Raw genomic sequence first — 23,494 nt, forward strand, 5'->3', positions numbered from 1 at the left:
CCCCTCCTGCCCTTCCAGTAAGTGTTGTTTATGTAACGCTGTTGCTTAGCCCCGGTGCTCCCCTGAGCCAGTCGCAGCAGAGGGAGTTGGTCGTGGTGAGTCAGGTGCTGGGTCCGACCAATCTGGAATCCACTCAGACCGAGATGGAGAAGCGTGTGTGCACCAGGACTTGCATGGTAAATGCATGTGCATTCATTTATTTAACTTTCTTCTGTAGCACAGGTGTTATTCAAAGGTATTTCCACGCGTTAAGCTTTGCAGGAAAAAGTGTAATGAACATTTAGGAGACAAGGCAAGAACAGGGAGGGGTTGAAGAAATAGGAAGTAGACAGGGTGGCTTCGATTTCCAAAGCTTGTGAAGAAGGAACAGATGAGTTTCTAGCAGTGGCTTGAAGGAAAGCTTTGATTGGGCCCCTAGAGGTGCAGAAAGGGTGTGCCAGAGGTTTGCTGAAGCACCAGCGATTCCTTCATGAGGAAGATACATTTTGAAATTCGTGGTTTCAGAGACAAGGAGTTGTTGCTGCTGAGTCCCCTTTGTCCATCAGAGGTAGTGAGCAGCCAAACCTTTCAAGGCAGATTTTCCAAATGAAGAGTCTTATAATCAACAGGTTTTGCATTTCATTCCAGCCAGGGTGATCTAGCTGAATTTCATCTTGGAAGAGATGGGTCTGGCCCTGGAGTGCTGAACAGCTGTGATTGGGAAGGAGAGGTTATGGCTTCGGAGGTTTTAGATATTGTCCTACATCCCAATCCAATGCATGACAAGTGATGTGTATGTGAACACTTTATGGTATATATTCCGGTGCCGTATAATGTTCTACGTTGTTGGCTAATGCGTGTAGACATACTGATGGTTGGGAAAATTGTGGAATACTTTTTACAAACATTCCCATCTCACTCCAGGACCATGTGCACCTCATATGTGGTCTGTTTGGCACACAATATACATGTGCACATGTATTAAACACATTTTGCACACTTTTTCCTTTATTGCATTTTCTAGGCGTAAGTTTCTCTTAGAATTACAATGGCCTTTTTGAAGTAATCCCCCCATCTTTAGTGTTCTGTATTCGGCTCAAAGGGTAGGTTGTGTTTTGGTCTGGGTGCATCTTTGGTCATATTGCTGAACTTCTGCCTCTTTTGGGGTGGGGTACAGTGCTTTTATTTTTGTAGAAACATTGTTACAGAACTTGAAGGTGTGTCTAGAATGGATGAATAAGTAATTTTTAAAGCATGGCGGCTGGTTTGGTCACCAGGTGTGATGATGCTATGAACGCAAAGTGAAAATGAAAATGTTCAATGAGTAAACAAGTAGGTTTTTGGAAGCTTTCAAAGCAACATGGGGAGCACAGAAGCACACGGCGAGACAGAGCAGCGCAGACATTGAGGGAGACGTAATACAGAGAGGTGATGGAGCAACACGGACAACGGGGTAAGGGGGATGGGAGGGAGGGCTAGGGAGCAAAGAAGCTCACAGCGAGACATTGCAGCGCGGATACCTGGGGGGAGTAGAGAAGCACAAGGTGAGACAGAGCAACACGTAGAGGCATAGGGGCAGATAAACACACAATATAGGTGGAAAATGCAGACAAAATGTCGCCCAACATAAGCAAGACCTAAAAGTACACATTGTTCTTAAAAGAGCATGAGCGTGGGTTAGGTACTTTAAGTATTTTTAAGGAAATTACATGGAGTTATACTTGACATGTGGTATTATGGTTCTCTACGTAGCAAAATCTGTGCTAAGCATTAATGCGAACAATGAGGTAAAGTAGAATTGAAAAATATGAACTCCAGGTTCAGATTAGGTTTTTGGATTTTAGATGGCCTTGTGCCCCTCGGCAGGCATGAAGGAAAATTCCTGTGACATTGTATGTATAGCACCAAAGACGCTTTCATATCTGCACATCTGTTGTTATCATGCTTGTGCCCTTATCTTGACCCACCTCTTGTTCCTGCTGTTTCGTAAGTTCTTGTCCTCAGAGTGTTACATCGATTGCAAAAATAAAACAATGGAGTCATTTAAAGTTTAACCAAACAGACCGAATATCAAATAAATGGATGAGAAAGGAAGGGAAAAAAGACAGCTCGTCCTTGTGTGTATTACACCTCAGGCGCTGGCTGCATCTTCGGTTACTCCCATCTGATACAGAAAGATATGTTAGGTGTTCTTCTAAAGCGCTCGAATACCAAAAAAGGCGTCTTGGCACTAGCTGAGATAGCAGGAAAGCAATGAGATCCCGTAAATGATAATTAACAGGAGGAGAAGAGCCATGTCTACAAGGATTTCCTAATAGCCTAAAGATTGGGCTAGGCTTTGATATGCATGGGAAGGGCATGTCAGTGTATAGTTGTCCACTCCTGAAATGTTAGCGCGCATGTTGCGCATCTCTCAATATTGTGGTTAACAATAATCAATGTTTTACTGCTGCATGATACCACTACAACGAGCAACACTTCAAGCAGAACTCTCAAAATTGTCTCTGTGTCTTGTGAGAGTGTGTTCTCAGTAGATCAACAAAGACCATTTTACTGTTTTGGCTGGAACCAGAATTCGAGTCTGGGCTCTCCTCTCTCTCTCCTTGTATATTTTCACTCTTGATGACCCTTCTGGTTCGGGAATAGTAAACTTGTCGTGTTCCCTGACCCCAGGAACACACAGGAAACGGTAGGGTCTTTCAATAGCTTCTTTATTTACTTCTTGATTACATTACTGCAGCGCTTCGAGTACCCCGACCTCTCACTCTGAGGTCCTGCTTGTTACTGACCCCTGGTCCCCTCCCCTGACCGGATGTGGTGTCCGGTGTCCCCTGTCCCCACCCTGTGCCCCAGGGTCCTAGTGCCATTTCCACGGCACGACATCTCCCCCTTTGTTGTGAACAAAAGAAAAAAGAGAGAGAGAGAGAGAGAGAGATCTCTATCCCTCAGACATGTACTTGTCCACCTCTTGTGTCCCTTTACATCTCCTCAATCAGTCTTTTTGTCTTCTTGCACTCTCTTCTTGGGCGTTGTTCTCTGACGTCAATTAGTGATTCCGTTTGTGCTGTGTCTTCATTCTGTTCTTGCTTTGGTGTCTCCTCTTCCTTTGTTTTTAGTTCTCTGAAGTGGGAGCTGTTCCGCGTGATGTGATATCTGCCGGCTAATGCCGTGATCATAGGCCCCTTGACTTCAGTCACCTTCAAAGGTTCCTTTGCGTAGGCGCTGTCCGATTTTTTTTACTCGTCTCTGTTTCACTAGCACGGTGTCTCCTTCTTTGATTGTTGTGCTTGTCGCGTGTCTTCTCTGGTCAGCATACGCCTTCATTTTCACTTTCTGTTCCTTGTCTCTTGTCGCGATGTCCCTTTGTTCTGTCTGCTCCACCTCTTTTATTTGTGGCAGTCTCGTTCTGCATGAGCGCCCTAGTACCAGTTCTGCAGGGCATTTCCCCGTGGAGCTGTGGGGGGTGTTGCGATAGTCTCTTAGCACCTGACATAGGGCCTGCCCCGTCGATATTTGTGTCAGTTTTGCTCTCTGTATCGCCTTCTTGATTGTTCCCATGAATCGTTCTGCCATGCCGTTTGCCTGTGGCCACAGCGGCATTATTCTTCTGTGATTTATTCCCAGGTACGCCATGAATCTCTTGAATTCCTCGCCGGAGAATGGCGGGCCATTGTCTGTTTTTAGTGTCTGGGGCGAGCCCCATGCTGCGAATACATCATCTAGCACAGGCAGTGTCGCATTTGCTGACGTTGATGCTACTGGTCTCACTATTGGGAATCTTGAATATTCATCTATGATCACCAACAGGTAACTTCCTGTTTCCAAGGGCCCATAGAAGTCTGCTGCCAGCTCTGTCCACACCGCCTTCGGTAGTGGGGACATTTGCAGTGGTTCTGGCTTTGATGACGGTCCTGTTATTTGACAAATGTAGCAGCTCATCACCATTTCTTCCACCATATTGTCTAGTCCCGGAAACCACACTTTTTCCAACAACATTTTTTTTGTTGCTACCATTCCTCTGTGTGACTCATGTGCCAGCTCCACAGTCCTTTTTCTCAGTGTCTTGGGCATCACTATCCGTGTGCCTCTCATTATTATTCCATTCCCGCACTCCGATAGTTCTTCACTTATCCTTTTGAAAGCTAACAGTTCTTCTTTTTCTACCCCTTTTTCCACATAGCTGTTGCTGTTCACGTGTCTCCATCTTTGCTGTTTGGTGATCTTCATTGATTCCTGCATGGTGCGATCTCTTTTTGTCTCGTCCTCCAGTTCTTCCAATGTAATTGTTGTTGGTGTACTGAGTTTCAGTGCAAAGTTGAGGTATTCTTCTGCCATCGTTGCTGCTTGTGATGCTTGTGGCAGAGGCTGCCGCGACACATAGTCAGCCGGGTTGTGCTCTTTTCCTGGCTCGTGAATAATCTTGAAGTTGTAGTCCATTAGCCTGATTCCCCATCTCTCTATCCTGGGCGGTATTTTTGCGTTCGGGTTTCAATAAATTGTTGTCAGTGCCTGGTGGTCTGTTATGATTGTAAATGGTTTCCGTAGATGAACATATGGTAGTGTTCGCAGGCCCACACCACTGCCAGACTCTCTTTTTCTGGTTGCGAGTATCCTTTTTCAACTTCCGACAAGCTCTTGCTTCCGTATGCCACTATTTGTCTTGGGGAGTCCCTCCCTTGTTGATGCTGAGCCAGTATTGCTCCTAGTCCCACTGGGCTGGCGTCGACCGTTAACTCGGTACATAGTCTTGGGTCGAAATAGGCCAGATGATCCATCGCTGTTACGGCCTGTCTTATGTCTTCAAATGCTTTGCTGCATTCGTCGGTCCACAGGAAGCTTTGTCCTTGTTTTGTTAGCTCTCTTAGTGGTGCACTTACAGTGGCAAAGTCTTTGATATACCTTGCGCAGTAGCTTGCTAGACCAAGAAATTACCTTACTTCCGCTACATCCGTTGTTTTTTTTGCTTTTTCCAATGTTTCCACCTTGCTATGATCCGGCCGCATTCCTTTCCTGGAGAAGATGTGGCCGAAGAAAAGCAGTTCATTTCGCCCTAGCTCGCATTTATCTTCATTCAGTGTTAAACCAGACTGCTCCAGTGTGAGCACACTTCTCTTAGAGCTTTGTCATGCTCTTCGTCTGACTTGCCAAATACTAGAATGTCATCGCTATAATTTAAGCTGTTCTTTATTGGCCTTATTATCTGTCTTATTGTTTCTTGAAATATTTCTGCAGCCGATGAAATTCCAAAGCTCAGACGTTTGTATCTGAACAGACCTAGGTGAGTGGAGAATGTTGTGATATATCGAGACTGAGGATCCAGTTCTAGTTGGTGGTATCCTTCACATAGGTCCAGTTTGGAAAAACGCCTTGTGCCTGTAAGACAGCTGATCATGTCGTCCAGGTGTGGTCCAGGATGTCGTTCACATTCAATGGCCTTGTTCGGTATCCTCATGTCTACACATATTCTTATCTTTGATGTGTCTTTCCTTGGGACGGTCACAATGGGCGACACCCAGGGTGTCGGTCCTTCCGCAAGTTCTATTATGTCTTCCTTTAGTAGTGCTTCCAGCTCTTCTTCTACCTGTGGCTGCAGATGTATTGGCACTCTTCTGTGGTGCTGTGCGACTGGCCTTACTGTCTCGTCAATGTGCAGCGTGATTTGTCGGTCCTTCAGCTTTCCTAGTCCTCGTAGTAACTTGGGGTATTCTCTCACAATATTTTTCTTTTCTGACATGGTGTATGTCATTGCCATGAGACCCATTACTTGAGCCGTGACATTGCTCAGCAGGCATGTTGCCGGGATGTCTCCTTTCAGTACATGTATCTCTTCAGTTGTCCTTTGATCTTTGTATGTCAGTTCTTCTTTGAATTTACCCATGTTTGTCACTGGTCTTTTGGCTCCCCACGTGAACACTCTTGACTCGAGATGGTCTTAGAATCGGCTTTATTTCCATTTTGTCATATTCAGAGACACACATGAAGTTGCATGTTGCACCGCTGTCCAGGACAAATTCTGCTTCATGTGGCCCCACCTTTAAGTTCACCAACTCTGTTTTCTTTATTTTCTTTTTGTCTATCAGGCATATTCTTTCATCATCTTCCTCTTCTGTTTCTGACTCTGCGGTCATGAGATACAGTCGTTCCGTTTTTTCTTCTACTTCCTCCTCTTCCGACTCTACTGATGAGCTGTTTGTTGGCATTCGTGCTCTTCCTGGCCTTCCTCGGTCGTTTCTGAATTGCCTCCCTTGGCACACACTGGCATAGTGGTCTCTTCCATTACACTTTCTGCAGGTCTGGCCAAAAGCCAGGCACGGGCCTCTGTGTGGGAACTCCAGTCCGCACCTATAGCAGGTTCCTTCCGGCTGTTTCCTTGCCGTCTGTTCACTCTTTTCTTTTCTCCTGCCTCCTGAGCGGTTGTTGTTCGTCATTCGCTGAATCTGTTCTGTGCCTCTTCCTTTGCCTCGTTCCATTTCTTTTGCATGTGCTGTCGCTCTGGCTTCAGCCCTTCCCAGCACCAGAATGTTTTCTAATGAGATCGGTTCTTTTAGGATTCTTGTGCGGAATTCGATGTCACGACAACCTTCGATGATGCGCAGCCTTATTGCCTGTTCATTGTCGAATTTGTCAAATTCGCAATGAGTTACCAGTTTCCGCAACCTTGTTGCGAAGTCATCCAGAGACTCTTCTGCTTGTTGGAATGCGATCATGAAGCTATATCGTTCGAAGTCTACATTTCTCTGGGGGTCGAATTTATTCGTTAGGCATTTCTGTAGCTGGTCATAGGTGGCAACCTCTTCTTTCGGCAGAGTCACCAGTAGGTCCTCCACTTCATCTCCTACTAGGTTCACAAATAGACCTCTCCTCTCCTCTTTGCTTCTGCTACATCAGTAGCTTCCCCATAGTTTTCAAATTGTCTGACCCACTTTTCCCATCTGATTCCTGTTTGTGGTTTAGAAAGAATGAATGGTAGTGGCCTTCTGTATTGCGCACTCTGTTTCGGGTCTGCCATTTCTTCATTCCTCCTTCTCTTATGTCTTCTTTGTTCCTTCTTTTTTGTTTTCTTTGTTTGCCCAGTAATGTCTTTTATTTTCCTTTTTATTCCTTTGTTTCCACTTTGTTTCCTTTTATTTTCTTCCCCTTGTCTTTGCCGGTGCTTTTTTCCTTTTTTCCTTTATAAATCGGCACTTTTTCACTATTTTATTGCCTGACCTTAAAATGGCCGCCCGGGCTTCCTGCTCGCTGATTGGCCCTCTCGCCTGACTCCAAGATTGCCGCCGAGAGTCTCGCGAGACTTCGCGGCCAATTCTGATGTTGCCTGACTTTAAAATGGCCACCCGCTTGTTGCTGCTCCCTGATTGGCCCTCGCGCCTGACTCCAAGAAGGCCGCCGAGACTCTCGCGAGAGCTTGTGCCAAATCTTTAAACTTCGCGCTTTGATGCACGGCGCTTACCGGCACAATCAGTCTTCTCTCGCAGCAGTCGGGATGGGCTCCCGCGTCGCTGCGCTTCGTTGTTGGGCACGATGCGATGCTTCTTCTGGGCACGATGCAATCCATGTTGGGCTCCTGGTGTAAAATCGCACTTTCTGTCGATGGGCACGCAGATTGATGCCGTCGCCTTCGTCGCCAGATGTCGTGTTCCCTGACCCCAGGAACACACAGGAAACGGTAGGGTCTTTCAATAGCTTCTTTATTTACTTCTCGATTACATTACTGCAGCGCATCGTGTCCCCCGACCTCTCACTCCGAGGTCCTGCTCGTTACTGACCCCTGGTCCCCTCCCCTGACCGGATGTGGTGTCCGGTGTCCCCTGTCCCCACCCTGTGCCCCAGGGTACTAGTGCCATTTCCACGGCACGACAAAACTCAGGTCTCTTGTAAGGTATAACACTTAGGTGTTTCCAAAGGTAATTTGTCTGAGCTACAAATGTCAGAAAATGGCAGAGTATACCTAGTTTCTGAGTTCAGGTAGAGAAACCAATGCAGTGGGCAGTGAAAAATGAGCAGACTTCCATGGCCATGAGGCTTCCCTAGCCCAAAAGTGCCATGTCCATGGTGCTGAACAGAGCACACTCCGGCGTTTCAAAGCGCCTTGCCTCTTCTGGTGGTCTCCTTTTTGTGGTATTGTGGATCCTCCTATATTAGAAACATAATAAAAATCCTAACTATATACATAAACCTGAAAACTAAATATAAAAATAATATATATAATAAATTAAAATTTTAAAATTAATATTTATTTGTAAAAAAATATATTTTACACTACATTAACTATAACAGTAGGGAAAAGTTAGATAGCGTAGAGGATAAAATTACTATTCCCACTTCAAGGAGAGCAACAGTAGGGAAAGTATTGAATAGGAAAGTGGAATAGTTTACTATTCCCACTCGACGGATTGTAACAGTAGGGAAAGTGTTGGATAGTGGAGGGGTTAAAATTACTATTCTCACTCCAGTAATTGCAAAAGTAGGGAAAGGGTTGGATAGCGGGAGGGTACAAATTACTATTCCCACTCTAGCAAATGCAACAGTAGGGAAAGTGTTGGATAGCGGGTGGGCAAAAATTACTATTCCCACTCCAGCTAATGCAATAGTAGGGAAAGTGCTGGATAGCGGGTGGGTAAAATTTACTATTCCCACTCCAGTGAATGCAACAGTAGGGAAAGTGTTGGATAGCGGAAAGGTATAAATTAATATTCCCACTCCAACAAGTGTAACAGTAGGAAAAGTGCTGGATAGTGGAGGGGTAACATTTACTATTCCTACTCCAGTGAATGCAACAGTAGGGAAAGTGTTGGATAGCGGAGGAGAATAATTTACTATTCCTACTCCACGGAGTGCAATAGTAGGGAAATTGTTGGATAGCGGAGGAGATAAAATTATTATTTCCACTCCAGCAAGTGCAACAGTAGGGAAAGTGTTGGATAGCGTAGGGAAATAATTTACTATTCCCTTTCCAGCAAAATAATAAACATTAATTAAAAATTACTTAAATAATAAAAAATAATTTACCTCTCACCAAATACCCCTATAAATAACACCACCATTCTTGTAAAACATGACACAATTAACAGAATTGCTTAACAATTAATTAACTAATAACAATAAACAATAACATAAAAAAATTCTAACATAACAATAAATAAATATTATCTGAAAAAATAAAAAATTATATTAAGTTTTAATTACTTGCCACACTACTCCCATCTAAATACACAACTCACTCATAAAATATTGACACAATGTACATATTTACCAATGTAACCATTAATAATTAATAACCAATTAATAATTAATAAATTATGTAACACAAGTAACAATATTACATATTAAACAGACAATATTCATTAATACAAATTAATAATTATAATTAAATTACTTCCCACCTTACTCCCCTATAAAACCACAACCCGCTCTTAAAAATAACAGTTAAAATATGTCCCAATTAATTATTAATAATTAATATCCAATTATTACCTAATTAATAACACAATATTTACCACAATTAACATAACATATTAAATACATAAGTATTACACAATACAATTGTTAATTAATTAATTATAATTAAATTACTTCACACCCTACTCCCCTATAAACCCACAACCCTCTCCAACCCTCTCCTAAAAAATGACACAATTAACATATTTACCAATTAGTTATTAATAATTAATAACCAATTAAAAACTAACACATTAATTAACACAATTAACAATATAAATTATTAAATACACACATATGAATTAATTAATATTATGAATTCATTCATTTTAATTAAATTACCTACCACCCTATTCCCCTATAAACCCACAACCCGCTACGAAACAAAAATGCAATATTTAATTTCTTTAAAAATTAATACATTCTAAAAATGTGCTAAAAATATATTATGATTAAATGACTTCCCACCCTATTCCCTTATAAATCCATAACCCGCTACGGAACTTAAATACACAAAAATGACTTAACATAAAATTAACGACTTCTAAAAATTTCAAACATACATTACAAAAATAAACTAAACTTTTAACACATATACTAAAATCCAGAACACTAAAATACATTTCTATATTATTAACAACGATATTACTAACTTCGATAGTAAAAAAAACAATATATCTTACCTGCATGTCGATATTCTGGTCAACGATATTCTTGCAGGTCGAAATTGTTTCACATTGATATTTAAACATCAATATTATGGCATATCGATATTTAAACATTGATATTATGGCTCTATACCCCGAAACCTGCCTCTCATATTCTGTGTATGAAGGGGCACTAGCGTAACAAAACTTGAGGGCCCCCCCTGCAGACTACACGGTGGAGCCCCACGCTGGACTCAGCTAAGAGCGCTCAGGCCAGTGCACTGTGCTGAGGCGGGCCCTGGAAAGGGCCCCCTTGCACTGCAGGAGCATCGGTGGCCTATATTACCCCACTGTGAGGGGGATTTATACTGCTGATGATGTTGTACCGGGTCTGTGTGCAAGCGATGCTTACACTGAAGATGCTCGTGCTGAACCAGTTTGATTACTGGGATTCTTAGGACGCCTAAACCCAGTGGCAGTGGGATCGCGGACGCTGGTCGTGCATGGGCTCACCTCTCATTTTTAGCTGTCAAATTTTAAAATTACTTTGTGTTTTGTCCCTTACCTTCCACCGCTGCTTGTCTCCTGCCTTTCCCGCTCTCCTAGCCCCGGTCCGGCACGGCTGAGTGCCGCTTGTTCCGGAGGGCTGACGGGGTTGCGGGCGCCATCTTTGGTGGGGCAGTAGTGGGTCGCGGGTGAGCGCAGCAGCCATCGCGCTCCCATTCCTTCAAAAGGGACGCCCCATGCGCACGCGCAGCGGACGCCTAGACCCAGTGGCAGTGGGTTCACGGACGCTGGTCGTGCATGGGCTCGCCTCTCATTTTTAGCTGTCAAATTTTAAAATTACTTTGTGTTTTGTCCCTTACCTTCCACCGCTGCTTGTCTCCTGCCTTTCCCGCTCCCCTAGCCCCGGTCCGGCACGGCTGAGTGCCGCTTGTTCCGGAGGGCTGACGGGGTTGCGGGTGCCATCTTTGGTGGGGCAGTGGTGGGTCGCGGGTGAGCGCAGCAGCCATCGCGCTTCCATTCCTACAAAAGGGACGCCCCATGCGCACCCGCAGCGGACGCCTAGACCCAGTGGCAGTGGGTTCGCGGACGCCGGTCGTGCATGGGCTCGCCTCTCATTTTTAGCTATCAAATTTTAAAATTTCTTTGTGTTTTGTCCCTTACCTTCCACCGCTGCTTGTCTTCTGCCTTTCCCGCTCACCTAGCCCCGGTCCGGCACGGCTGAGTGCCGCTTGTTCCGGAGGGCTGACGGGGTTGCGGGCGCCATCTTTGGTGGGGCAGTGGTGGGTCGCGGGTGAGTGCAGCAGCCATCGCTTTCCCATTCCTACAAAAGGGACGCCCCATGCGAACGCGCAGCGGGCACGCCGGCGGCGCGCCCAAGGCAAGCCCGTCTGCGCCTGTCTGCGGCCGTCCGGGGCTAGGGGCATCTCACTCTGCCCAATCTTTACCTTTTTCGTCAGCCCAGCTCCGCTCTCTGCAGGGTCCGTGGACCCTGGCAGATTCTATCATTGTCAATATTTCCAAACTCGGTCTTATGCCGACTTCCCCGATTCCCCACATCTTGGCCCCGGTCCCTTCTCCCTCTATTCCACCACAGCCGTCCCCTTCACTCTCTACGACCCCTGCAATCTCTGTTTTCCTTTTGAACACTAGATCAGCGGTCAAGCATTACCACAAACTTTTTGTTCTGCTCGACACGCATAAACCTGACCTTTTGTTTCTCACAGAGACTTGGTTCTGTCCGGATTCCCTTCCAACTCTTCTAGCCACCCTCCCCTCTTCTTACTACGCTCTCCGCGCCGACCGACCGGTCAGTAAGGCTGGCGGCAGCGTTGCCCTCATTGTCCGCGCTGGTCTTCATTTTCAGCTATTATCAGCCCCTTCCATTGCAACGGTCGACTATCTAGTCGTTCGTTCTGCCTCCTTTTCTACACCTCTCACCTGTCTGCTTATGTATCGTCCCCCACAACCTATCCCGCATTATCCAGGACCTGCTGGCTACTCTGGCAGTGAATAATGCTTCCATCCTGGTGCTTGGTGATTTTAGTTTCTAGCCCACCGACCCTGCTGAGGACCTCTTATCTAAAGCGTTCTCCGATTCTCTTCGTTCTTTTAATTTTTTGCCCCATATTCACATCCCTACTCATATCCATGGCCACATTTTGAACCAGGTTTGGTCGCTTAATTGTCCCGTTCTTTCCCCTGTGGTCTCCCCATGTGTCTGGTCTGACCATTTCTTAATTTCTTTTTCTTTGCACCCCAGTCTGGTTAAGAAACCTCCTCTCCCCAGGAACACCTGGGCCCGAAATTGGAACCATGTTGACATGACATCTCTCTGTTCCTCCCTTTCTGCCTCTAGCCCCAACCTTCAAGACCTCCCCTCTCACTCTCAAGCGGACTCTTTAAACAAATGGCTCGCCAGAGGCTGTGATCAGGTGGCCCCACTCAGGCGAGTTACTGCCAGGCGCGACTATGACGCCAATAGGTGGTTTAACGCTGAGCTTAAGGAGAAAAAGCTGGCCCTTCGGCAAGCAGCGCGAGCTTGGAGGCGCGCCTATTGTCCCACTCTCAAAACTCAATATACCAGACTCCTGAACCCATATAAGAAGTCTATTCTCTCTGCCAAGACCGAGTATTTCTCCTCCAAAATCTTGCTCGCTGAAAATCAACCGAGAGAAATCTTCTCCATTGTGCAGGACTTGGCCTTCTCGGACAGAGTTACCCTTAAACCCTCCCCCTCTCAGTCCCTTTGTGATTCGCTTAACAGCTATTTCCTGGAGAAAATCAAAGCTATCAAATCCAACATTCCTTCTCCCTCTCCCTCTTTTTCAGACCCACAACCTTCACCTCCCCGGTCGTATCTCCACCACTTCCCCCCTTTGACTAAAGAAACAATCCTGTCCCTTCTCTCAATGGTCAAGTCAGGCTCTCCATCTGACATCTGCCCTGCACACATTTTAAAACAAATCTATCTGGCTTGTCCTTCCCCCCCTCTCACTTTCCTCAATAATTCCCTCGGCCAAGGCATAGTCCCTCAATTTCACAAATCTGCGACTATTATCCCCATTCTAAAAAAGCCCGGTGCAGACCCATCCTCACTTGCAAACTATCGCCCCATTTCTCTTCTCCCTTTCCTAGGCAAATTGTTGGAACGTCATGTTACCAGAACACTTAGCGCCTTCGTGGAGGGGAATGGCTGTCTGGCCTCCCGCCAGGCCGGTTTTCGCCCGGCTCACTCTACTGAGTCGGTAGTCCTCTCTGTTATGGACAACCTCAGAGACGGCATGGACACCAACCAACCCCAGGTGCTGGTTCTTCTTGATTTGTCCGCCGCCTTCGACATGGTGGATCATTCCATCCTTCTCTCCCGTGTCGGGGCGGCTGGCCTCTTTCCTGAGGGACCGCACTCAGGCTGTCCATCTGGCTAACTTCTCTGCACCTTCTTCTAAGGTTCAGTGCGGAGTTCCGCAAGGATCTTCTCTGTCCCCTCTGTTGTTTAATTTGTACATTTCCCCTCTTATTTTGGCACTTCAGCGAATGGAAGTCACGATTTACAACTATGTTGATGACCTCCAGCTTATCTTTAATTTATCCTCCTCACCAGACTCTATTCATAATTTTCACTCTGTTATGCTGTTCATCAGGGACTGGATGAACCACAACCATCTGAAACTCAATCCTGACCAAACCGAGTTGGTCTTGACAGGTGGTTCCTCCAGTCCCTGGAATTCTTTGTTTTGGCCTCCATCCCTGGGTTCTCCTCCTATTCCTTCCTTTTCGGTTAAAACTCCAGGGATAAAACTAAATGCCCACCTCACCTTGCACTCTCAGACTAGCTCAGTTGTTTCCTTGTGTTTCCTCACTCTCCGCACTATTCGAAAGGTGTCACGCTTTTTTCTTTCTCTGCACGCAAACGTATCCTGTCTGCGATGGTCATCTCCCGCTTAGACTACGGCAATGCTCTGTATACCGGTGTCCCCGCATACATTCTTCGGAGACTTCAACTGGTCCAAGTCGCATCACGTCACCTCGCTGCTCAAAGCGTTGCATTGGTTGCCCATTCGGGAACGTGCCTTGTTCAAAATGGGTTGTATTACTTTTCAGGCCCGGGCCGGGACAGCCCCCGGCTTTATTTCCTCTGAAGTCAAGGCTTACCTTCCTAGTACAGACTTACGCTCTTCTTCGCAATCTTTATTGGTTGTCCCTCGTTTTAAGAAGAAGTCAGGAGGCGTCAAATTTTTCATGCTAGCGCCCGCTTTCTGGAACACCCTCCCTCTATCCCTCAGGTCCTCCCCCCATTACCTGGAGTTCCGAAAAGCGCTGAAAACATTCCTCTTTGCCCAAGCCTTCCCACACTAGCAGTCCGTTCCTCCCACTGTTCTATGGTTGCATCCTCAGCGGCAAGGAACCGCCTGGTAGATGTGCGGTTTATAAATATTTTAATTTCAATTTCAATTCTTCATCTACTGCTGTCTGTGCTGTACCAGTTGTGTGTGAGGTAGACTCTCCCTGGTGCTGCTCAAGGTATGCCTGATCTCTGTGTAAGGGAAGCTGACTTTGCAGGGACCCATCCTTAATCTGTTCTGTGTTTAAGGATGTTTGCACTGCTGTTGCTCATGCTGCCCAGCTAGTGAATGAGGTATACTTGTACTAAGGCAATATATGTATGTTGTGTGTGGTACGCTTGCACTGCTGTAGTGTCTCACTACCTGGTCTATATGTGAAGAGTCCTTGTATTGCTGCCTGTGAAGTCCCTTTACTACATGAGACAGGTTTGCACTGCTATTGTAAATTGTTGGAAATGGCCCTTTCTGCAGCGTCACCCGCAAACGGTTTGTTTCCCTCCTCTCATTTTCGTTTAATTCATTTTTGTTGGCATTAGGACACTTTACCACTGTTAACCAGTACTAAAGTGCATGTGCTCTCTGATTTAAACATGGTAACATTGGCTTATCCATAACTGGCATATTTAATTTCCTTATACTTCCCTAGTAAAGTGCACTACATGTAGCCAGGGCTTGTATATTAAATGCTACCAGTGGGCCTACAGCACTGATTGTGCCACCCACCTCAGTAATTCTTTAAACATGTCTCAGGCCTGCCGTTGCAGAGCTTGTGTGTGCAGTTTTATACTGCCATGTCGACCTGGCAAGTTAACCATCTTGCCAGGCCCAAACCCTCCTTTTTAATACATATAAGGCACCTGTACGGTAGGCCATGGACAGCCCAATGACAGGGTTCAGTGTATTTAAAAAGTAGGACATTAACTTTTAAAGTTTACATGTCCTGGTAGAGAAAAGACTCTTAAATACGTTTTTCACTACTGCAAGGAATGTCTCTCCTATAGGTAAACATTGTAATTACCTTATTACATCATATAAGAGTAATTTCCAATTGGGAAGAGATGGAACCCCCCAGTTTGTTGTCTCTGGAATCACAATTTAAAATCACAACTTATGGTGAAGTTAAATTTTAAATTGTTATTCTGCAAATGGCCCTTTTAGAAAGTTGCCATTTGTTTACTTTAGTCCTTTGGTGCCTTCTGCCTGTATCTGAATACACATCGTGGGTGGGTGACAGTTGGGCTTTGTGCAATCTCTTTAGGCACCCCCACACAATGAGAGCTTAGGTGGCTTGATGGGGGGAAGCTGAGAACTGCATCACACCTGATAAGGCTGTGTGCTTTCCATGCACAAAGAGCTGCATACCCCCCTGTAGTGAGCCTAGAGCCAGGGCAGGAATGGCCAAGACTCTGTGCACTTCAAAAGCATCTCTTTGAAGTCTCCCTCATTTCGAAGGCACAACTTGGTATAAGTACTGGCCCTCTGACACCACCAGCCCATTGCACATCTGGACCTGTGGATACTCAACCAGAAAGAAGAACTGTTGTGCTGCTAGGAGGGTTGCCGCTCTGTTGGACTGCTACTCTGCTGTACTGACTTGCTGCCTGCTGCCCTCTTGCCTGGGAGTGAGAAGGAGTGAACCTACTTCTCTCCAACCCAGAACCAAAGTGACTCAAAGGGTTTGTCTGCTTGCCTCCTATTGAAAGTCTCAGGGATATCAAAGGCTTCTTTCCACTCATCACCAGCACCTGGACTCTGCCATCTGAGAGTCTCGCCCTGCCACGTGGTACCAATCCAGTCATGGTCCCTTGGAAGTGGGTCTAAGGTGCTGCAACTTCAGAAAACCCACACATTGTTGTTGTTGCGCAGCCTTTATCCGACACATCACCTTCAATGCTGACACTCTGCCGCTGCTGAAAGGACGTAAGGCATTGCATCACTGACTGCACGGCACCTTACCTCTAGTTCCCGAGGCATCCTCGACCTGCGCAGCTCGACAACAACACATTGCCTCCATCTTTGAGTTCATCCATGACACATCTTTGACTGGTGCGGCCTCTGAACAGACACATCACCTTCATCCGAAGGAATCAACGCCAATGCATCACCTCCTCTGCTCCACTCATCGGCTCGTCGTTGACGATGCAACAAGGTACTTTTCAGCAGGACAAGGTTGGTCCCTGTATTCGACCCTTGCTCTATCGCGGTCATCCTAAATGTTTGGATTTGACCGGGTCTAGCGTGACGAGATAGCCTCAGTTGGCACTTTATGCTTTTAAGCACTACATTTCAGTTTCTTCTTTAAACAAATCATAACTCCGGTTCTACGCATTGGAATTTTGCTGATTTGGCTTTGTTTTGTTCAACAACTTAAGCTCTATGTTTCTAACCTGGTGTACATTTTATTGTGTGGTGTTTTCACTGTTTTAAGTGTTGCACAAATACTTTACAGATTGCCTCTTAAATTAAGCCTGACTGCTCTGTGCCAATCTACCAAGGGTGAGCACAGATTAGTTTAGGGTGTGTATCTGACTTACCCTGACTAGGATTGTGGTTCCTAATTGGACAGGGTGCATACCTCTACCAACCAGATACCAAATTTCTAATACCTATGCATTGATCGCGTCTGAGGGAAATTTACACTGGCGTATGAGGGTGCACTCCATTGCTGCTTTTGATAGGGGACCTTCTTTACATCTGATGTAAACCTACACTGCTCCTGTCCACGCTGTACCTCCTCTATGGGTAAGTGATGCTTGCGCTGTTGCTGCCTCCCACAGTGCACCTGCTCTGTGGGTGAGTGATGTTTGGACTGCTGCCTGTTTCACCTGCTCTATAAATCAGTGAAGTTTGCACTGCTGCCTTACATGCTGCACCTGCTTTATGGAGGAGTGATACTTGCACTGCTGCCTCCTACCCTGCAGCTCCACCTAATCTATGGGTGAGTGAAGTCTGTAGTGCTGCTGCCTTCCATGCTGCACATGTTGTATGGGTGAATAATGCTTGCGCAGTTGCTTCCTCTGAGACTGCACCTGCTCCGTGGGTGAGTGAAGTTTGGACTACCGTCTCACACGTAGCATTAATAGTTCTATGGGTGAGTAAAGTTTGCACTGCTGCCTCCCATGCTGCACTGGCCCTGCGGGTGTGTGATGCTTGGACTGCTGCCACCCATGTTTCACCTGCTCTATAAATGAGTGAAGTTTGCACTGCTGCCTTACATGCTGCACCTGCTTTATGGGTGAGTGATGCTTGCACTGCTGCCTCCTACCCTGCAGCTGCACCTATTCTATGGGTGAGTGAAGTGTGCAGTGCTGCTGCCTTCCATGCTGCACATGTTGTATGGGAAAGTAATGCTTGCGCTGTTGCTGCCTCTGAGACTGCACCTGCTCTGTGGGTGAGTGATGCTTGGACTACCGTCTCGCACGTAGCATTAATAGTTCTATGGGTGAGTAAAGTTTGCACTGCTGCCTCCCATGCTGCAATGGCCCTGCGGGTGTGTGATGCTTGGACTGCTGCCTCCCACAATGCACCTGCTCCATGGGTGAGTGATGCTTGGACTGCTGCTATCCATGATGCAACTGCTCCGTGGGTGGGTGGGTGGGTGGGTGATGCTTGCACTGTTGCTGCCTCCCGCAATGCACCCGCTCTGTGGGTGAGTGATGCTTGAGTGCCGCCTCCCACAATGCACCAAGTCTGTGGGCGAGTGATGCTTGACTGCTGCCTCCCGCAATGCACCCGCTCTGTGGGTGAGTGATGCTTGACTGCTGCCTCCCACAATGCACCAGGTCTGTGGGCGAGTGATGCTTGACTGCTGCCTCCCACAATGCACCCGCTCTGTGGGTGAGTGATGCTTGACTGCTGTCTCCCACAATGCACCAGGTCTGTGGGCGAGTGATGCTTGACTGCTGCCTCCGACAATGCACCGGCTCTGTGGGTCAGTGATGCTTGACTGCTGCCTCCCACAATGCACCAGGTCTGTGGGCGAGTGATGCTTGACTGCTGCCTCCCATAATGCGGAAAAACACACTCTCTTGCAGGGCTAGAGGGATGTTTATAGACCAAGCCTAAGTATTATCCCCCATAGGAATCAACAAACAACTAAAAACTTAGGGGTCTCATTAGGGATTCAACAGTAATCCTCAGCTCGTAGTAACCTTATCAATGGTACAAGGGTATGATGACAATAACACTAACAAACCAGATCACAAGATGTGAAGAACCAGTAACGTAAGTCACCCCTGGTTTAGGATTCCCATCAACGGTCTTGTAATGATCAATATTATCATTTGGTAGTCCTTATCGGGTATTGTGTCTCTAGATCATTGAGACCGGCATACCCAGATAACCAGATACGGGGTAGCGACCCACAATCACTCGGTACTACCACATGGTGTTGATATGATGGGAAGTGCAGTGTAAACTAAAAAGAGTGGTGGTCTAAAAAAGGATAGGGAACTCAACCAAGGATACTTTTAATAATTGTTGGCCCCTTCCCTAATAAAAACAAGAACAGTATAGTATCGTCATCGCAGTCCACACAAATAGCTGCGAGGAGACCAACATGTTTCAGCCACTAAAGGTTAACTCCTCAGGCTTTCGTCAGGGTCTCTGTTCTATAATTATACTACTGCTTAAATGTGATTAAAGTGTGAAAAAATATAGAAAAAAACACACAAGTGAAAACCAGTAAAGGATATAATGTTCCTTCGACTGTGTCAACTCCTCTCTTCGGCACCTGGTTGAATATGTACTGTGTAAAGAGGACAAACGTACAGGAAGTTCACAATCAGCTACACTGGTCTGTAGAAAACATAATAAATTGTTTCACAAGAATAAATCAGCTTGCTTACTCACCCAGAGTGTCCGGGGAGTGGACCTCACCTCTTCCTGGACCTGGCTCAGGATATGTGAGACCCCGCTCTACAATAACAGAAACCGACTGCGTAAATTACAAAGACCAGAAGGTCAGACATTAATCTACTCTGGCGATGTATGTTTCTACGTAATCCAAGGTCTTCTGTATATGGAGCTAATTAACAACCATCAAGAGATTCACAAAACACCCTCTCTCCACTTCACTGTCAACTACAGGCTAAACAAACAGTGGTGTTCAAAACTACTTAAATCCAGCATATAGCTGGCACAATGAAGAAAAACTTAGTGTCAGGCTAGTAAACCAGGTAGACCTGTAATCCTACCTGTCCGTCGTTGTCTCAGGCCGTGACTGAGTCAGGGGGAGGCACAGTCACTACTAACCTCTGACTACTTCACTGTTCTAGTGAACGACACACAGCCAATCGATACCTGTGGGGGAGGGGCTGGCCCGGTCGCCACCTCCACAGGGATCGCTGTCCACATCTGCCAGGGTGACTCCTCTGACGCTTTCATTAGCAGTAATGCCCACCGCTAATGTCAGGACTTGATACTCATCCAGTCCTTGTCAGTATACTGTCAAACACTCATTCCCGGCCTCGCGCTCGTACTCTCGCGAGATTTGCCGGTATAGAACTACAGAATGACGTCACGTCACCCGTGGTTGTAGTTTTTTAATTAAGACTTCCGCATTGTCATCTTCGCCGTGTTTACTAGCCAAGAGCAATGTCCAACCGATGACGCAAGCCTGCGTCCAACGGTAGTTATGTCGAGATAGAAACAACATACCCACGAGGAAGGATTACTCAACCAGTGCCCAAGACTGAATGCAGACCCTAAGATGAGGTCGATTCATACCGGGACCGGACGGGGAATATTGGTCAGTTACCGGACCCCAATACTGTTTTATAAAGTTAGTTAGCAATACCCAGCTTGCCGGGTGACAAGGCTCCCATTAATATCTGCCAGGAGGCGCAGGGGGTGTCTCCCAAACACCCTGCCCTAAGGGCATAACGGGGATAGATATTACAGATTTGCGTGCTCCAGAACAAAAGCAAGGTTCAATTTAACCAACCATTAGGTGGTGGGCTTAAGATGGTAGATAGCCCCCAGACAACTCATGTATTTACATCATAGGGAGAATACTGTTATGTACAAGGTCAAATCATAATAGGCTCTGTCAAGTGTATATCTCACGCATGACCCTATACTCACACATGTATTTCAGAGAAATCAGGATAAGGCGAACCACGGAATGTCATCGTTCAACCCTTGTCTGTCTGTCCCCAATTTGAAAACCCACTTTTGTTCACGAATGAAAAGATACCTAGACACGTCACTCACATGTGGTGGAATGTATGGTTTCTCCAAAACATGCCATTTGAAGTCTGTTTCGGCATGATTGCGTGTGATAAAGTGCTTAGTGAGTTTAGAGATATCTTTCTTGCAGCGAAAAGTGCTTTTATGTTCCTGCATCCTCACACGCACCTTTCTCGTGGTCATGCCCACATATCGTTCATTGCACGTGCAAGTGATGAGGTAGATCAAGTTGGTACTGTTGCAGTTAGTAAACTGCCGCAGTTCCCATGGCCTATCTGTACCAATGTCCACACTAGTGATTTTAGTAGTTAGAGGGCAAATAGAGCAGCCTCCACACGGATGGTGCCCTACCACCGGAGGGAGATCCCATAACGTGCCTACCTCTCTCCTGGGTGTAACTTTAGGTCGAGTGTGTACCAAACGATCCCTCAGATTGGCTGAGCGTTTGAAAGCGAAAAGTGGGAAAGGAATTTTGTCTTTACCGCTGTTCAGAATTTTCCAATGCTTTTTTATCACTTTCTGAACGTAGTTCGATTTAGTGTTGAATGTGCTCACTAAGGTTAATCGATCCAATGGTGGTTTCTCTACACGTGGTTCCAGAAGGGCAGCACGATGATTATTTGCTGCTCGTTTGTATGAGCGCTGGACCAATTTTTTAGGGTAATGCCTCTCTCTCAACTGCTTAGAAAGATCCTCTGCATGGCGTTTGAAAGTTTCTGGGGTAGAACAGTTCCGATGAACTCGAAGAAACTGTCCAAAGGGCAGATTATCCCTCAGTGACTTGGGGTGTTGACTTTCGTACAGGAGAAGGGAATTCCTTGCCATCGGCTTTCTGTACAATTCACTCTCCAAACCCCTCGAAGTGCTGTAAATCGAGAGGTCCAAGAATGGAAGTCTATCTTTACTCATTTCCATCGTGAACCGGAGATAGTTGTTCTGACTGTTAAGCCATTGATGAAACAGTATGACCGATTCACTAGTCCCTCTCCACACCATCAGGATGTCGTCAATGTATCTTTTCCACCAAATAATAGATGGAAAAAAGGGGTTGGTGGGGTGCAATACTGTGGTCTGTTCAAATTGATGGACGTATAAATTCGCCAGCGAGGGGGCAAAAATACTGCCCATGCTGGTCCCAGAGACTTGGTGGTATATCTGGTCCTCGTACATGAAAAAGTTTTCTTTCATGGCTATGGTAGCCAAAGCCATAATGAACGGTACTGGAGTGATGGAGTCCAATTCCGATTCTCCCAGGATGGACCTGATAGTATCCAGAGTCGCATCCTGGGGAATGGAGGTATACAGGGACTCAACATCGAGAGAGACAAGATAATCCGTCTCTCGATCAAAAGCTATATCAGGAATCACTCTCAGGACATCGGTAGTGTCCTTGAGAAACGTGGGCATCATGTTGACCAATGGTTTGAGAAAGTAGTCAGCAAAAGCTGAAAGGGGTTCAAGAAGTGAACCCTGGCCTGAAATTATAGGCCTACCTGGAGGCGGTCTCTGTGGTTTGTGCACCTTAGGTAAGGTGTAAAAATAAGGCATAATAGGATGTTTGACCTGCAGGAATAGCGCCTCTGCGGGAGTAATCCAGCCTTCTACTAAGGCTTCTTCAACCAGGACTTTAATTTCACTCATCAATCTTGGAGTCGGGTCAATAGTCAGTGGACGGTAAGCATTGCTGTTGCTCAACTGACGGAGACACTCTGCCCTGTAAATTTCTACATTTTGGACCACAATGGAGCCCCCTTTATCAGCGGGCTTCACAATTATAGTACCGTCTTGGGTCAAGGTTTTGAGACCCTGTCTCTCTGCAGTGGTGAGGTTGTGATACCGTGATCTAGAACTATGCTGTATGAGATCTATATCATTCTTGACAGCCAGTTCGAAAGTTAGTACTTGAGAAGGTATGGCATGTAAGGGAGGTGAGAAAGTAGATTTGTTCCTCAAACCGGTGTTAGTATCCTTGTCCTCCTCTGATTCCTCAGTATTCTTGTTCTTAAAGAAATAATGGAGCCTTAGTTTGCGGAAAAACTGTGCTAGTTCCGTTTGTAGGACAAATGGATCACCCTCATCTGTAGTCACGAAGCCTAAACCCTTATTCAGCACAGCTTCCTCTATGTCTGTTAAAGTTCTTTGACTAAGATTGACCACCAAACTCTGCTCAGGTTTATTTATTGTTCTTGAGCATTCCTTCTCGTGTGACTCTGAGTTCCTGCATGAGGGCCTGTTGTGTCCTCCCATTGGACCTGAGGCTGTCCTTGTGCCGGTCTTCTTTTGCCCCGTGACCGTCTGGGGCCACGCGCCAAAAAAGGCTGGCTATTGAAGTTTTGAAAACCAGGAAAAGGGCCCATCGGTGGCGCAAAATTACCTGGATAACCCCAGGGTCCTGGTGGCCAACTTTAATCACATTTAAGCAGTAGTATAATTATAGAACAGAGACCCTGACGAAAGCCTGAGGAGTTAACCTTTAGTGGCTGAAACATGTTGGTCTCCTCGCAGCTATTTGTGTGGACTGCGATGACGATACTATACTGTTCTTGTTTTTATTAGGGAAGGGGCCAACAATTATTAAAAGTATCCTTGGTTGAGTTCCCTATCCTTTTTTAGACCACCACTCTTTTTAGTTTACACTGCACTTCCCATCATATCAACACCATGTGGTAGTACCGAGTGATTGTGGGTCGCTACCCCGTATCTGGTTATCTGGGTATGCCGGTCTCAATGATCTAGAGACACAATACCCGATAAGGACTACCAAATGATAATATTGATCATTACAAGACCGTTGATGGGAATCCTAAACCAGGGGTGACTTACGTTACTGGTTCTTCACATCTTGTGATCTGGTTTGTTAGTGTTATTGTCATCATACCCTTGTACCATTGA

The 23,494-nt window shown here is 46.0% G+C and overlaps 1 protein-coding gene across 2 annotated transcripts in view; it reads left to right on the forward strand.

Moving 5' to 3' along the window:
* Positions 1-23,494, forward strand: part of TMPRSS2 (transmembrane serine protease 2) — a 341,947-nt gene that overhangs the window by 55,356 nt on the left and 263,097 nt on the right. The window contains exon 1 of one of the 2 annotated variants that reach the window (XM_078656814.1): positions 103-176. The exons of the other annotated variant lie outside the window; for it this stretch is intronic. The gene's annotated coding sequence lies outside the window, so the exon portion shown is untranslated. Of the gene's footprint in view, positions 1-102; positions 177-23,494 lie in introns of those variants that run through there. 2 annotated transcript variants of the gene reach the window in all.

This window comes from Lissotriton helveticus, chromosome 8, assembly GCF_964261635.1.
Source record: "Lissotriton helveticus chromosome 8, aLisHel1.1, whole genome shotgun sequence".
NCBI classification, from domain to species: domain Eukaryota; kingdom Metazoa; phylum Chordata; class Amphibia; order Caudata; family Salamandridae; genus Lissotriton; species Lissotriton helveticus.